Source organism: Mus pahari, chromosome 19 (assembly GCF_900095145.1).
Source record: "Mus pahari chromosome 19, PAHARI_EIJ_v1.1, whole genome shotgun sequence".
Classification (NCBI taxonomy): Eukaryota; Metazoa; Chordata; class Mammalia; order Rodentia; family Muridae; genus Mus; species Mus pahari.
The window spans coordinates 84,606,133-84,621,731 of record NC_034608.1 but is presented as its reverse complement, the minus strand read 5'-3'; the positions used below and the strand labels follow the sequence as shown (position 1 = coordinate 84,621,731).

At 47.9% G+C, this 15,599-nt stretch overlaps 1 protein-coding gene across 10 annotated transcripts in view; it reads left to right on the top strand.

The window, feature by feature from the left end:
* Positions 1-15,599, top strand: part of Gatad2a (GATA zinc finger domain containing 2A) — a 92,391-nt gene that overhangs the window by 30,441 nt on the left and 46,351 nt on the right. The window contains exon 1 of one of the 10 annotated variants that reach the window (XM_029531804.1): positions 2,413-2,472. The exons of the other annotated variants lie outside the window; for them this stretch is intronic. The gene's annotated coding sequence lies outside the window, so the exon portion shown is untranslated. Of the gene's footprint in view, positions 1-2,412; positions 2,473-15,599 lie in introns of those variants that run through there. 10 annotated transcript variants of the gene reach the window in all.

The window sequence follows — 15,599 nt, the reverse complement described above, 5'->3', positions numbered from 1 at the left end:
TTTTTTTTTTTTTTTTTAGATTTGCTTATTTTATATTGGGCATGAGTGTTTTATCTGCCTGTTTGTACCAGGTGTGTGCCTAGTGCCTGTGGAGGTCAGAAGTTACCGTTGGTTGTGGGCCACCATGTGGATGCTAGGGATGGAACCTGGGTCCTCGACAAAAGCAGTTAATGCTCTTAATTGCTACAGTGTCTCTGCAGCCCTGAATGTGGACGATTGACCAGATTCTTATATGATGTTTGCCAGGCTGTCCTGAATGAGAAGGGTACCTGTGTGATGAACCTGCTTTTCGCCCCGCCCCAGCACTGCTTCAGACATGGCTTCTGCCGGCGTTGGCCTTCAGGCTGGCTATGGAGCACTTCCTCACCCTCGCTGCCTGCTCACCTCAGCTGTCAGCCTGGGTACAGATCTCTGTCCCTGTTCTCTGAGTTCCAGGAGTGGGTTTTGTGGTAGAGGTAGAGATGGAGTTTCTTGTGTGTTCATTTTCATTCACATTCGCAGATGAAACATTTGTTCCCACCTGCTTTTGGAGGTTTGACTAGGAAAGCAAAATGGCATGGATGTGTACAGCTGTTTTGTGCTTTACCTTGTTCCTTTGAGACAGTCTCTCTCACTGAGCCTGGAGCTCACTTGGTTTTACCTTGGCTGAGATCCAGCAAGGCTCCGAAATCCTGCTATCTCGGTGCTATCCCACCACAGCACTGGTAGGCATGAGGCTGTGATCTACTTGTTATGTGATGCTGGGAACTGAGCTCAAGTTCTTGTGTCTAAGCCACAGGTTCTCTTACCTTCTAAGCCATATATAGTCAGCCCCTGATTTCTATTTTTTGACTGTAGCTTAGGCTTGATTTGAACTTGTTGTGTGCCTTCTGCCTCTGCTTTCTCAAGGCTGGAATCACAGATATGTGCCATGAGTGCTTAGACAAACCAAATTGACTTAGAGCTGCATTGCATTGGTTGAGTCACTTAAACCTGTGGCATACTTGGCCTGGGTGTCATTGACTGGGTGCTGCCTGAGTTTTCTCCAGTGTCTCATTTGGTGCTGCAGCTTGTGAGAAGGTTGAATCTTACAAGTGGTAAGGTTTCCTCAGAGGATTCTTGAACCAGCTGGTTCAAACCTGAGGGTTTCTCTTATGGCCATTGATAGGAGCACAGTTCCTGGTATGCTTGCCTTTTTCTTAACTTGCTTGGTAGATAAACTCAAGGCTCATGCTTCAGTTCAGGAAAGTTTGCTTGCTTGCTTGCTTGCTTGCTTGCTTATTTGTTTGTTACAAAGGTCTCACTGTGTAGGTCTGACTGCCTGTGTAGACCAGGCTAGACTCTAACTCAGAGCTCCGCCTGCCACTGTCTCCTGAGTGCTGGAATTAAAGGAGTGTGTCACCATGTCCAAAGGAGATTTAATTTTTTATTGATTTACTTTTTAATGCTTCTTTGTATGAATGTATATGTGCTTTGGGTGCCCACAGAGGCCAGAACAGAGTGTAGGATTCCCTGGCATTGGAGTTAAATAGATGGTTGTGAACTACCATGGAGGTGCTGGGAACTGAACCAGAGAGAGCAAGAGCGGCCAAGTCTCAAGCACTGAGTCATTTCCAACCTGTTTTTTGTTTTTGTAGTAAAGTTTTGTGCAGTCTTTTCTCCTGTTCACCTGCAAAAGTCATTTCCTGGTGCAGAATCCTGGGGAGAAGTAGGGACTCGGCATTAGAAGTGGATGGCACTGTCTGGGCGTCCTGGACCTCGCTCTAGACCAGGCCGGCCTCGGACTCAGAGATCTGCCTGCCTCTGCCTCCCAAGTGCTGGGATTAAAGGCGTGCGCCACCACACTTGGCTATTTTTTGCTTTTTGAGATAGGGTCTTTCTATGTACCTTAGAACTCACTGTGTAGAGCAGGGTGGCCTTGAATTCAGAGAGTGACTGTTCAAAATCTCTTTTGGTCTGTCTTTACACCCTGTGTGCTAGGGTTAAATGTGCGTGTCAAGGCACCTAGCTGTTCATTTTTGTGTGTGCCTGATGTGTAACTGTTGGCATGACTCTCCTTCCACCTTTAACTGGGTTCTAGAGAATGAACTCAGATCTCCAGGCCTGTAGCTTGTAAGTGCCTTTATTATGCTTAGTCATCTTGCTGGCCATTTTGAAGTTTAGGCCCTGAGTCAGAGTGTCATTGTGATTGTATTTGTCAGGCTGTTTCATTAGAAATAGGACTGTTAGGCCAAGGGAGGTGATTAATGGTACTAACATGCTTCAGGCCCTGGCCTTAGCACCACAATGAAATAAAATAAAGAGTACCTCTTTGGGCATAAGGAGGTAGCTCAGTGGGTAAAGCTGGACACGGAGCATGCACCTGTAATCCTACCTAATGTTCCTACAGAGACGAGTGTGAATACAGGAGAGTCCTGGGAGGCTCAAGGGTTAGCTATCCTACTGCACACAGCACTGAGTGCTTGGATTGGACACTCTGACTCCAAGTGGAAGGTAAGGACTGAGACCTGAAGTTGTCCCTTACCTCCACACATGCACCTTGGCTTGTATGCACCTGTGTTGGTGCATACGAGCAAGCGCACACACCCCTTTTTTTTAAAGTAGCCTTTTGGACAGCAGACAGATGTAGCATCCCCTGTAGGTTTTCCTCTGTGCTCTGCTCTGCTGAACCCCATACTTCAGTGTGAGCCAAGAGACTCTTTAAACTGGAAATTAAGGCCCAAAAGGGAGAGAGACTTCCCATCCTTGACTTGTAGTAGAAAGGAGCTTGGCAGCTTGCTCCTAGAGTATCCCTGGTCAGTCTGTCTGACCTGTCATTTGTTTTAGGTTTGCTCAGTTTGTTTATATAGGTCCACTGGCCAGTTTCCTTTCTCCTGGCCTTGTCTGCTTTTGAACTTGAGGTCAATGTGGGTCTCTAATGAGAAGAGGATAGGATATAAGGAGGAAGTTATACAGGGCTGTTTCTTGGGGCTTCAGAAATCCAGCGGGTGATGGTTTAGAGCTTAAGCAGTGCTTCCTTGTCTCATTAAGAAAGTAAATGTGAGCTGGGTGGTGGTGAGTTCAAGGCCAGCCTGGTCTTCAGAGCAAGTTCCAGGACAGCCAGGGCTACATAGAGAAACCCTGTCTCAAAGAACAAGCAAACAAACAAGCCCAAACCAAAAAGGAAAACGCACCTAACTGTAGGCATACTTGAGGTCCAGAATTAGCCCTGGCAGTGGGGAGCAGCAAGCAGAGTACCTGTCAGCCCCACAGCAGCTCTCACAATGCCCAAGCCTGTCCAGGGGGAGGTAAGCTTGTCACATCCTGCTGAGGGTGATGTTGGCAGAGGACTCAGTGTTTTTCATAATTCCTTAATCTGTGCCAGAGTTAGAGCCCCGGGTCCTTTGTATGCTGCAGTCATGCTACCCCCCTTGTATGGCTTTTATGTCTGGAAAAGCCCATTGTGGCTACCGGGGTACTCCTCACATTGTCACAAAAGAGATGGAACCAAGGGGCCTCCAGGGGTTTTAGGGAAACCAGGCTATTGGTTTGGGATTGGGAAGGTGACTTTTCTGATGCTAGAGATTTTGGGGAGTGCAGAGGGGTTTTCTTTCTCCAGAGATAGAAAACAACAAAGACAGGTGGCCCCAGGGAAGGAGCCTGTTGTGGAATGAGCTGGCCTAGAGGTTGCTTCATTTTGGCAGTGATGGGAGCTTCCTGTATAATGTCATCATTTAACTGCAGGAAGAACAAGCTGCTCGTGGTCATCAGTGAGACTCCTGAGCCTGAAAGCCGTTGTTGGATGTTTTATTTATTTTTTTTTATTGGGGCAGGTGTGGAACCCAAGGCTTGATGCATATTAGGCAAGAGTATTACCATTGAACAGGCTCCATACCCTTTTGAGTTATTTTAAAAGTTTATCCAGAGGCTAGGGATAGAGCACTTCCCTAGCACACATGAGCTCTGAGGTTCAACACCTCAAAAGAAAAAACAAAAATTCCATGTACATATGAAAGCCTAAGCTACCATTGTGTTTCTGGAGTGTGGCACAGCTCAGGCTTCATCCCCACTGTGAAGTGACTGGGTGGAGAGCAAGCTCAGAGTCTCTGACAGGGCTGCTTAGCTGGCAGGCTGGGATGGGTGATAGGAAGACAGATGCATCCCTAGTCCTTACCCAGATACTTTTTTGAGCTGTGAGAAGCCTTTTATTACTCCAGCATCTCTGTGCCACCCTCTCCTACTATCCTAGGCAGGGATATGGTTTCTTAGGAGTGGTGGAATAGCCACTTCACTCTTCAGACCTTGGGTTTATGGACAGTGTAATGGGCAGGAGTTGGGAAGCACAGACTGTTGGGTCGTGGTTGAACATTTACACAGGAGAACCTGAAGTGTACTTGCACAGGACTATGTGAGCTTCTGTTCAGGGAAGCCATGGGGAAGGAAAGACCATTGGTGAAGACAGATTGGCACACCCATGACCTTGGGTTTGTCTGCCTAAATAAAAGAAGATGGGTGTTAGAGACACCTTGGGCGGATTGATGGTGGTTGACTGGAGTCCGAGACTAGGACTTTTATGTCTGGTTGCTTGGCAACTGTTGGGAGTATCGCCCAGGTTCTGCCTCTTCTGAGCCCTGAGATCCTGTTCTAGTAAAGATGCCCTCAATTGGCTATGGAGTTGGGGAAAGGGAAGAGGTGTAATAGAGTGCCCTGAGACAGGAGGTCAGTGGGAGGCTATTTGGAATGGCACTTGTGGGGACTGAAGGGTAATACAGCTCCCAAGACTGAGTATGAATTTTAGGGGTACAAAATAGGTAGTTAGGCAGAGGCAGGAAGACCTGGGCCTTAGAGAGGCTAGATGTGAAGGGGATGGCCCATAGCTCTGGGTAGCCTTCCCTGCTTTGTTGCCCTGAGTAGAAATGTGATGAGTCCATGTGACCATCTGCTCTTTGAGCTCAGGGAGTGAATCTGACCCCGCGAGAGGTGAGTTAGGAATCTAGTCTGTAGTCACCATTCCTCCCCAGACAGTAGTGCTCTGTGCAAGCAAGAGTGTGGGGAGAGTTGTGAGAAAATTATGGCAGGTCTCTTGCATGTTCAGGAGCAGCCTTTTCGTTTTTCTATCAAATTAGAAGGGGCCAGCTCCTACCTTAGCTGGGAAAAGAGCTTTCCAGCAAGTCCAGGGCTAGGGAGAGGCTTGGGTCTGATGCTACAGTCTTAGGATTTGGTTTGATTGGGAGCTCATGGATTCTAGGTTCTGAGGCTATTCAAGCTTGGAGGATTTTAAGTTTTTATTTACATAATTAACGTTTTGGAGACAGGTTTTATGTAGCCTGGCACTTGCTGTGTAGTCAAGGATAGCCTTGACCTCTAGATCCCCTGCTTCCATAGCTCAGATACTGGAATGACAGGTGTGGGTTACCACATCTGTCCTGGCCTTTTATTTTGATGCAGGGTCTCTTTATAGCCCAGAGTGGGCTCAAACTCTTCCTGCATGAGCCACTCACTGTATCTGGCGTCCAATTGGAGTTTGGGAGCCTTTTCCAGAAAGATCCAAGGAAGTAGCTAGTCTGATGATGATGCTTACTGCCAAACCTGTCAGCCTGAGTTCCATGTCTGGGGCCTGCATGGTGGAAGAAGAGAACTGACTCTTACAGTTGTTCTTTGTTTGGCACATGCAAACCTTACTGTCCTAGAGAGGGTGGGGGTGGAGCTAGAGAGATGGCTCAGAAGTTAGAGCACTTGGCTTTTCTTCCAATGCACACATATCAGACCCAGGGCATGTAAGTTAATCTGGGGACTGGAGAGATGAACCAGTGGCTGAAGTGCTTGTTGTGCAAGCATGAAGATAGGAGTTTGGATTCTCAGCGGGAACAAATTCTGTAATCCCAGCATTGACTATGGGGATGAGATGGAGACAGGAAAGACTCCTAGGTCACGCCAGTTAGCCCCACACCAGCAACAGTTACAGGAGCTGCCTTGAGGTGGGAGGTGGAGACTGAAGTGGTCTCTGACCTTCACATGAAGGCATGCCACTTCTGTGCCTATATTCACACTTAGGCATCATTTGTGGACACATACAGGAAAATTTCTCTGAAACATGTTATCTAGTAGCTTTTGTGATGGTTTCGTGAACTGCCCAGATGGTTTTGAGTTTTAGCTCTTCTGGCAGAATTGAGAGGAAAGATGGGTGTTCTTCCCATGATTCTGGCTTGAAAGTGGGGAAGGGATGTGGTTGTAGGTAGGAGACTTGAGTTAAAATGACTTAGCATGTGAGTGATCACCAGGTCTCCAGGGTCCTGATTAGAGGCCGGGTGGGAGTCAGGCTAGGATGAGCTATGTTCTGGTGACCAGTTACCCTTAGAAGTTGTCTGCAGACAGTTTTTTCCCCCTTTTGAGACAGGCTCTCCCTGTGTAGTTCAGGCTGTTTTTTGTTTGTTTGTTTGTTTTGGTTTTTCGAGACAGGGTTTCTCTGTNTAGCCCTGGCTGTCCTGGAACTCACTTTGTAGACCAGGCTGGCCGGCCTCGAACTCAGAAATCTTACTGCCTCTGTCTCCCGAGCACTGGGATTAAAGGCGTGCGCCACCAAGCCCGGCCTCAGGCTGGTTTTAAACTTTGGATTCTCTTGCCTCAGTTTCCTACCACTCTTGGCTGCACACATATGTTGTGTGAGCCTGATTGGCTCTTGTGCTGTCTTAAGTTGTATTGTGTGTATTACTTGTTAGAGATGAAGGTAAAGATGGCTGTTAGCTTATGAACCAGCCTGGGCTTTGTCTGTAAGTCTCTCAACCCCTTCTTTCTGCTTGTAGGCTGGCAAGTTGTTAGTGTCTTGTCAACAGAGGCTGGTGGTGGAGGTTGACTGTGCTTCTGGGACAATCCAAGATTTTAAAACAGAAGGCTAGGATTGATCTGTAGCGGTCTTTTAGTGTGCCTAGAGCCCCCAGGCCTGGGCTGTGTAGAGCCTGGGGCTAGAGTCTCATCAGAAGCAGTAGAACCTAGGCCTTCAAGTGCTACTCTGTCTACACCTGAGACCTAGGCAGTGTGGCTTGATTGATGCCTTTCTTAGCTTCAGGTTTCTCACCTGTCAAGTGTGGTGTCAAGGGAAGTAAGTCCCTTATGTGAAAGGGGAACAGTGATGAAGACCTTGAGGGTCATGATGGCAGTGCCTCCTAATCGTGGGTGGGTTTTGCTGGTACCTCCTGGGTACCAGGTAAGTGATGCTGGCAGCCCTTGATTCTGGTTATGGGGATCAAAAGATATTTATCTGGCACCAGAAGACCAACCCTTATGGTCTGTTAGCATGTTGACCTTAATTACTTGTTTCCTGTCTTGAGTTGCCAAACTGGTGGATACTTGAGATTAGAGTTAACAGAGGTTCCTAAGGATGTAGGTCTGTCTAGTTGCTCCCAGGTACCACCAGCTCCTGTCATCAGGGAATGTGGAGATGCTAAAGGTCATTTTTCTAGAGGTGGAGGTTAAATGGGAACAGTCTTACTCTGAACTGCAGATTACCCTTTTTTTAGTTAGACGTGCCTTTTTCCTCTTTTTTAAAAAATAAGCTTTTGTGGGACAATGAAGTGACTGGGAAGGTAAAGGTGCTTGAGTTAATTCCTGGCCCCCACATAGTAAAAGGAGAGAAGTTGTCCTGTGGCCTCCTCATGCATACTCCCACACAGAAACATAACAAACGAAGGGAACCCCAGGCAGGGGGAGAGGCGGCTCAGTAGTTAAGGGCACTGGCTACTCTTCTTACAAAGCTCCTGGGAGATCTGATTGCCATGAGATCTGATTGCCGCCTTTGGCATCTGTGGGCACTAGAAATACATGTGGCACACTGACATACAGGCAAAACAGCCATATACATAAAATAAAAATAAAATAGGTGTGCACTGGGAGGCAGGGACAGATGGATCTTTGTGTGTCTAATGCTAGTCTCATCTATCAGTAGTGAGTTTCAGTCCAACCGGGGCTATATATAAACCACCCTGCCTTAAAAATAAATGAGTAAACAAATGTACTTTTAAATAAAGATTGTGGGTGGGTGTGTGAGGCAGTTTGCACATACACATGAAGGCCAGAGACATGATTGTCTTTTTAAATTCTGCATCATCTTAAGCCATCTTTGGGTGGCTGTGGTGGCACATGCCTTTCATCCCAGCATTCATAAGGCAGAAGCAGGAGGAGCTCTTGAGTTCCAGGGCAGCCAGGGCTACACAGTGAAACAGACCCTGTCTTTAAAAAAAATAATCCTTAGCTGGCAGTGGTGGCACACACCTTTAATCCCAGCACTTGGGAGGCAGAGGCAGGTGGATTTCTGAGTTTCAGGACAGCCAGGGCTACGCAGAGAAACCCTGTGTCTCGAAAAACCAAAAACCAAACCAAATCAAACCAAAAAAAGAACCTTGACTGTTTTTGGCAGAATATCTGGTTTGATTCCAGTATCCTTGTGGTGTCTCAAAAACCCTCTTAACCTCATCTGTCACTGGGCACACACATGGCATATAGGCAGGCAAAATACCCATAAAATAGGAAAAATTTAAGACAAGGTTTTACTCTAGTTCAGGCTGTGCCTCTGAACTCTTGGAAATATGATGAGTGCTGCATTGGTAGGTAGCGTCGCCATGCCTGGATCTTGCTCCGAACCTTTCTTACCTGCAAGGACAATCACAACCAGCACCAGAACACAGTGCAGGCAGGGGACTCTTGAATGGTTGCTGCAGCACCAGAGCACAGTGCAGGCAGGGGACTCTTGAATGGTCGCTGTTGGGTTTTCCATACAGCTTCCACGCTGAACTCTGCCTATGGGATAGGCTGCCTTGGTGCTCAGGATTCCAGGTTGAGAGTGGGCATTGTGATGCTTCTGTTTCCCCGCTCCCTGGTATCACTTGATGGGGGGTCCCTGGTATCTGTTTGTCTTGTCCCCCTTACATGAAGTTGGATGTGCTGGGAGCTGGCTCTCTATCTAGTGCAACATTTTGTACACAGGCTTCCAGGAGGTTTGGGGTGCTCAGGTTTCCATTTAAGGGAAGAGTGTTGCCAAGATGAAGTGGTCCTTTCTATTCTACTTGCTGGTATCCTGGACTTCTCTTGCTTGTGCTGTCTCTTGCTTGTGCTATAAGGTGAGGCTGGAACAGGTGTGTTCCCAGGGAATTGGAATGCTGGGGCTCTCTAGGAAGGCCAGGTCCAAGGTGCTTGGGCAATGCTCTTAGAACACCAGTCACAGGCTTTCCTGGGCTCTTTTCTGCCATGCATTTGGGAAGTTGCAGGGACTGGTTAAGGCTGGAGCTTGTCTGGGCTATGATCTGATAGAAACAGGTACTAGGCCCTGGGTTGCACTGTGACATCCCTGTGCATGCATGGTACAGGAGTGTTCAATGATACAAGTAGCTCAACCTTGAAAGCATGTGACATGGCTCAGACCCCCAAGGACACAAGCTGTGTGACTCCCCATCCTCCAGGAGCTCCCTGGAATAATATAATATAATATAATTGCTCCCTGGCAATGATAGGTGCCAGAGACTGGCCAGGGAGTAGGGAGTTTCACTTTTACAAGTTCTGTAAAATATGGCAGTATTTTTACTCTTTATTTTTTATATTAAATTAAATGTGGGCATGGGAGGAGTTTAGAGGACATCTTTCAGGTGGTGTGGGTCATAGTAGAGGTTGAACTCAGTTGTCAAGCTTAGTAGCCTTTGTCTGCTGAGCCCATGTAAACTTCCTTTGGGTGGGTGTTCAAGACAGGGTTTCTCTGTGTAGCCCTGGCTGTCCTGGACTGTCTGTAGACCAGACTCTCCTTGAACTCAGCTTTCTTACAGTCTGCCTTTCCAATGCTGGGACTAAAGGGCCACCACCACGGCACATGTGTAAACATTTTTAATAATGTTAAACCACACATTTAAGAATGGTCACAATAAGCCTAGCTTGGTTACCAGGTGAAGCAGGGTAATCTCCATACTACAGATCCGAGGCCAATTTGGACTATAGTAAGTCTCTGAAGTGGAGAAAGTTAAGAATTTACCTTGTGTGCATTAATTGCACAAAAATATGACCTCAAAAATAATCTGTAACTATGAGGACATGGCTCTGTCAGGATTAGAAAGAGACTAAGGCATACACATTGAAGGCCTGACGTGTCAGCTGCTAAGAGAAATGCTTGTCACTCTAGAAGGTTCATTGTGACATCATCTCGTAGGTAGAGTGTTGGAACACAGAAATTCCTTGGTGTTTCTTTAGCTCTTGTAGGGGCAGGACCTCCTCCAGCTTGGTGGGGTGTCCTCCTCAAGCCCCCGAACCCACCAGGAAATATTGGGGAGAGTCTTAGGTCTTCCAACTGCCCTGCTTGGGGGGGCCACAGGTATTCATGATTTTTTTCATAGGTATTTGTCAATGTGTCTGGTAGTTGGAAGTATGTTACATACTGATATGTTCTTGCAGAGGGTAGTCAGGGAAAACTGTCTCCACATTTCAGGCTGAGTCCTTAGTGACCTCAACATGTGGCCCTTGAGCAGCACACACCAGCAGGACATCCTGTAATTCAGCTCTCTGCCCACAACAGCTCCCTGGAGGCTGTGTTTGCTCCCACAGGACCAAGGCTTATTATTCTCAAGGCTGCTCCTCTCTTTGTTACCCAGTGTGGCTCTCCTGGGTTTCTGATGACTGTTTATCAGTCTAGGTTCCTAGGTCCCTCCTCCAGCAGCTTTTAGAACTCAGGAAGACAGGTTCCTCTTCAGTGTGGGTGTTGCAGGCTCATCAGGCAACCACTCTCCAGGAACTTCCTGTGTCCTGTTGTCTGGAAGCTTCCAGAGTGCTAGGCCTGTCCATACTTTTGGAGTGCTATGGCAGAGGCTCAGTTGTTGGTACTTTTGGTACTGGGACCCACTAGCCTTCAGCCCCTCTCTCTGCTTTCCCACCCAGGGCTTGAGTGGCAGCTAACTTATCACTAGGCAGCTCTGGAGCCCCGTTCATGACATGAGCACTTTGGAGGTCCTAAGGACTTTGAGAACCTCATGCCAGGAAAGGGGTGGGGAAAAGGAGTTATCACAGGGGAGCAGTCCCAGCTTCCCGGCAAAGAAGCCCTTTCCTCTTTTTCTTGTCACACTTCCTTCAGGTGTCTGACAAGCTTTTCACATATTGAACATCTCAGTGCTTAGCACTTGAGACCTTGCCCTCAGTACATTTCAGTATGCGGGAGTGTGCAGCTCCCACCAGTTGCTTGGACATTGGGAGGAGTGTCCACATCCGCATAGGAGCTGAGATGTTTTGAAGAATGGCTTTAAATCACTATAGCCAAAGTAAGAGGTAGTGGTTTCCTGTGGAGGTCCTGCCTGGAGCAGAGGCTGTCACTTGGTTCACAGCACAGTACTGAAGGAGCTTCAGGGGGGAGGTGGGCTTTTTCGGAGGGCTATGGGTCATTGAGAGCCATAGCTGGCCAAAAGCGGTTTTGAGCCTTTAGGATGGCTAGTAGGGAAGGAGAGTATGATGAAAGGGCCTGCTTTCTGATCTGTGAGACACTGGGTGGGATACTGTGCCTCTGCAGTAAGAAGGGAGGGGTGCTGGTTAGGGGCTCAGTAGAGACCACTTGCCTACTTTGAAAGCAGAGGCTCTGGCATCCATTTCTGCCATTGCGGAGAGAAAAAAAAAAAGGTTGTGTGTACATTATTCCAACCACTTGTACCAAGACAGCAGTGAGTTTCTAGCAGTCACAGGAGGAGGCTTTTCTAGACTCAAGGCTAGGCCTCTGGGACCTTCAGCTGTGAGAGACTGAAGCAACAGCTGCTCTCTGGGAGGCCTGGACTCATGCTGGGGGCTGGGGCCCACATGGCTGCCTCCTCCTCTTGGATTCTGAGGAAAAGACAGTTTGTGATTTTGACTGGTTTTGCCCCAAGTTTGTGATGGAAACATTGTTTGTGGGTGCTGACAACAGTGTGGGGGGACAGGACATGGTCCTAACTGTTGCCACATCCCAGTCTATTTAACTTGGCTGGATTTACTGGTTGGGGAATGCTTGCTTAAGTGACAAGGACTTGCACCAGAAGTGGCAAAAGGGAAGGAAGGCATGGCAGGGACCTGGGCAGACAGGTAGGCAGGTGTGAGGAGAAGCAAGTAGGGGAGAGACAGGCTTACTGGAGTCATGATGTGTATGTAAGTGCATGTACACATTCGAACCATCATAAGATACTGAGGGTATGTGTGTGTGTGTGTGTGTGTGTGTGTGTGTGTGTGTGTCCATACGTCTGTCTGTCTTTAGGAATATTAGGGAGGGTGTGCTGGCTCATTGTGAGGAGATGATCCATCCTCCATCAAGGCCTTTATTCCCATAGATAAGGGGAGGACAAGGTGACCCTGGGGTTGTGGGTGCTAGGATTTGAGATGGGGACAGCCATTCTCATTCCCTAGTGCTAGCTTCGGTTGCCAAGGGGATGGGCTGTATGGCCAGTTTCCCCACTGGCTCCTTTGCTTTCCTGGGACTGTTTCTCTAAGTCTCTAGTCTGCTTAGTCTGATATGTCCCTGCTCCCTAGGGACATGGTTAACAAGGTGTTTTGCCCTAGGGAGAGCAGGCTCTGCTCAGGTTCCCCGAGGGTGACCTGGAGCTGGAGCCCAAGCTGTACCCTGGGCTGTCGTGACTGGGGCCCCTTTGCTCCTCTCCTGAACAGCTCCAAAGTGCTCCTTGCTAGCCCTCAGAGGTAAGGCTCCTTATTTTGAGATAGTGCTTTTGGTTTTACTCTGTCGTGTATCACCACTGCTTAGCTCTGTCATTGTAGGCAGACACAGAGGGAGCATTGGTTGTGACTAAGTCCCAGGAAAACTATTTGCTTGAATGTGGGTAGCAGGCAATAGGGTGCCAATCCCCAAGTTGGAAACGATAGGTGAGCTGGAGCAGAGCTTAGCAATAGAGCACACACCTAGTGTGCATGCTGCAGCACCTGGGTGGAGCTGGAGCTGGAGCTTGGAGTTCTAGGCCACCAGGACCACATGAAGAATTGTGAAGCCTCAGCCAGGTGGTGGTGGTGGTGGTGGTGCACACCTTTAATCTCAGCACTTCAGAGGCAAGCAGATCTCTCTGAGTTTGAGACCAACCTGGTCTACAGAGTTAGTTCCCAGACAGCCAGGACTACACAGAGACATCATGTCTTGAAAAGCAAAATGAAAAAAGAACTGTGATTCTGTGTTGCTGGGGATGAAGGCACATATTTTAATCTTCACACTTGAGAGGCCATGGCAGGCTGATCTTTGAGGTGTGTGTGTGTGTGTGTGTGTGTGTGTGAGAGAGAGAGAGAAAGAGAGAGAGACACACACACACTGTGGTTTGATCTAGTCCTTCTCCACCTGCAGCACTGTGCCGCCTCCTCCGGTGCTCTACTAGTACAGTACCTGCCTTGGTTGTCCCTTTCTGGTAATATGAGTTCTACTCCTAGAGAGGGTCGAGGTGAGCCCTGTGAGTGAGTGGATGCTTGGTTTGTGCAGGACAGGTACACTCTGGGTTTGGAAGGGTCAAAGACAGGGGCAACAAGAAGTACTGGGTTCTTGGATCTGTCAGAATATGGGGGCCAAGGTGGCAAATGTTTGGGTGCAGACTACACAGGTGTCAGTGAGGGCAGGTGGTGGACAGAGAGTGGAGGGGACACTCATGCAGGTCCAGGCCCAAGAGTGTAGTATAGTCAGCCCTTCCAGTCAAATGCCGCTGCCTTCATTCACCTGTGTGTTGGCCATGAGTAACCTAGCAGGCTCTTAATTCTGCCTTCATCCTGGAGGTAAAAGGAGCATCCTCCAGGCCTTGTCCCAGAGGATCAAATGACAACAAAAGATGGGGCAGCCACAGTGCCAAGGCTTGGTTTTATGACCGTGGCTCCCATGGCTATCTTCCTGTCAAAGTGTGGTTCTCTCCAAATAGGACAGAAGGTCAGGGTCGGTTACAGGGGAAGGGTGTATGCGTGAGTGGAGGACCCAGGTGCAGGGTCAAGGCTAAAGCGTAATGATTTATCAGGGGGAAGAGTCTCCCGTGAGCTAGGGATTGTGCACTTGAGGGTTACTTGATACTGTTTTAAATGTATGAGTTTGGCATAAAAACAGCAAAGCTTTCTGAACCCAGTTAGTGAGGTGCAGTGGGAATCACATGATTATTTTAGTTTCAAGAGATGCTCCGTGTTGTGGGAATGCTAAGTGGGTTCTGCTAGATCTCTACTCATTTCTTAGGAGATTCACATTGACTGACTGGAGGGGCTGCTGCACTGGGCTCCCCAGCCTATCATCACCCAAGTCCAAATGTACAGTGCTAGCTGTGTGTCACACGCTCTAGGTTGCTGAATTGAAGCCAGGCAGAATCTGCTAACACAGCCTTGCCTTACTGCTTGGTGGGGAGGTCCACAGACACTGGATCTGTACTGGGTAGGGGTCGGCTCAGGGTGCCTTCCGGGGAAACTCTGGAACAGACTGGGTTGGGGGGCACTAGCAGGTATAGCAAGAGGTTGCAGATACACTAATAAGTTCAAGCACTTCTCCAGGGTAGAGGCTTCTGGAATGTGGTGAGACTATGTGGAGTAAGCATTTCTTAGATTTTTAAGTGTCACAGGGGCCTGGTAGTTATTTATTTATTTATTAGGCCTTTCTCAGTTTAGAGTGGAGAATTGGTGTTTGTTTTTATTATTTTGGAGCTAGTCTATTGTTGGCTCATTACAATCTTGCCTCAGCATCCTGTGTGGCTGTGACTACAGATGCAGGCATCCCTCTTGATGACCCGGATTTGAGAGTCCATCTTTGTAGAGGTTTTGTTTCAGATGTGAAATGTCCACAGTGGGAGGGTGTTTGATGTATAAGGCTGGGCCAGAAGTCCAAAAATGAGATTTATGTGGGTGGATGGGCACTAGGCTGGCTGGCTTCTGGGGCGTGTGTGATGTTTTGAGTCCAGTAAACTGTTAATACATTGATAGATGGATTAAGATTGTACGTGGTTTGTGTGTGTGCTTGTACACATGGGTGGGTCAACTTGTGAGAATCTGTTCTATTTACCATGTGAGTCTAGGGGATTGAACTCGGGTTCTCAGGCTTGGTGGAAGCTTTACTGTTTAGCTATCTTGCTTGTCCAGAGGCTTCTCGAAATAAGGAACCTAGTTCAGAAACATCCTTCACTTTAGCAGAGAGGACAGTGTGGCCACTTAGAGAAGTGGCTGAAATTCCATGCATATTTAATATCAGAACTAGCAGAATTGAGTTGGGGAGGGTAATGTATACCTTTGATCCCAACAGGCAGAGGCATGAGGATAGCAATGAGTTAAGGATAGCTCAGGGCTGTGCAGAGAGATTTCAGGTTACCCCTGAAATCAGATGATTCTCCTACCTCTGTCCCCGCTCTGAGAGTATAAGAGTATGCCACCATGTTCAGCTTCTTTATAGGCTGTGAGTCCTCACGCTTGTGAGATAAGCACTTGTGCTGCAGTTATGTGCCCAACCTCTGCTCGGAGTTTCTGATAGCAGATGCATTGTATTTGTAGGTCAGTTGGGAAGAGAATTTGTATCTCCTAAACCATGAATAAGGGGTTTCTTTAAATTGGTTTTGTTTACTTTTGTGATGTTCGAGATGGAACCCAGGCAAGCTCTCTGCCAGAGTTACATCCCAGCTCTGTGGTTTTTGGGTTTTTTTTTGTTTTTT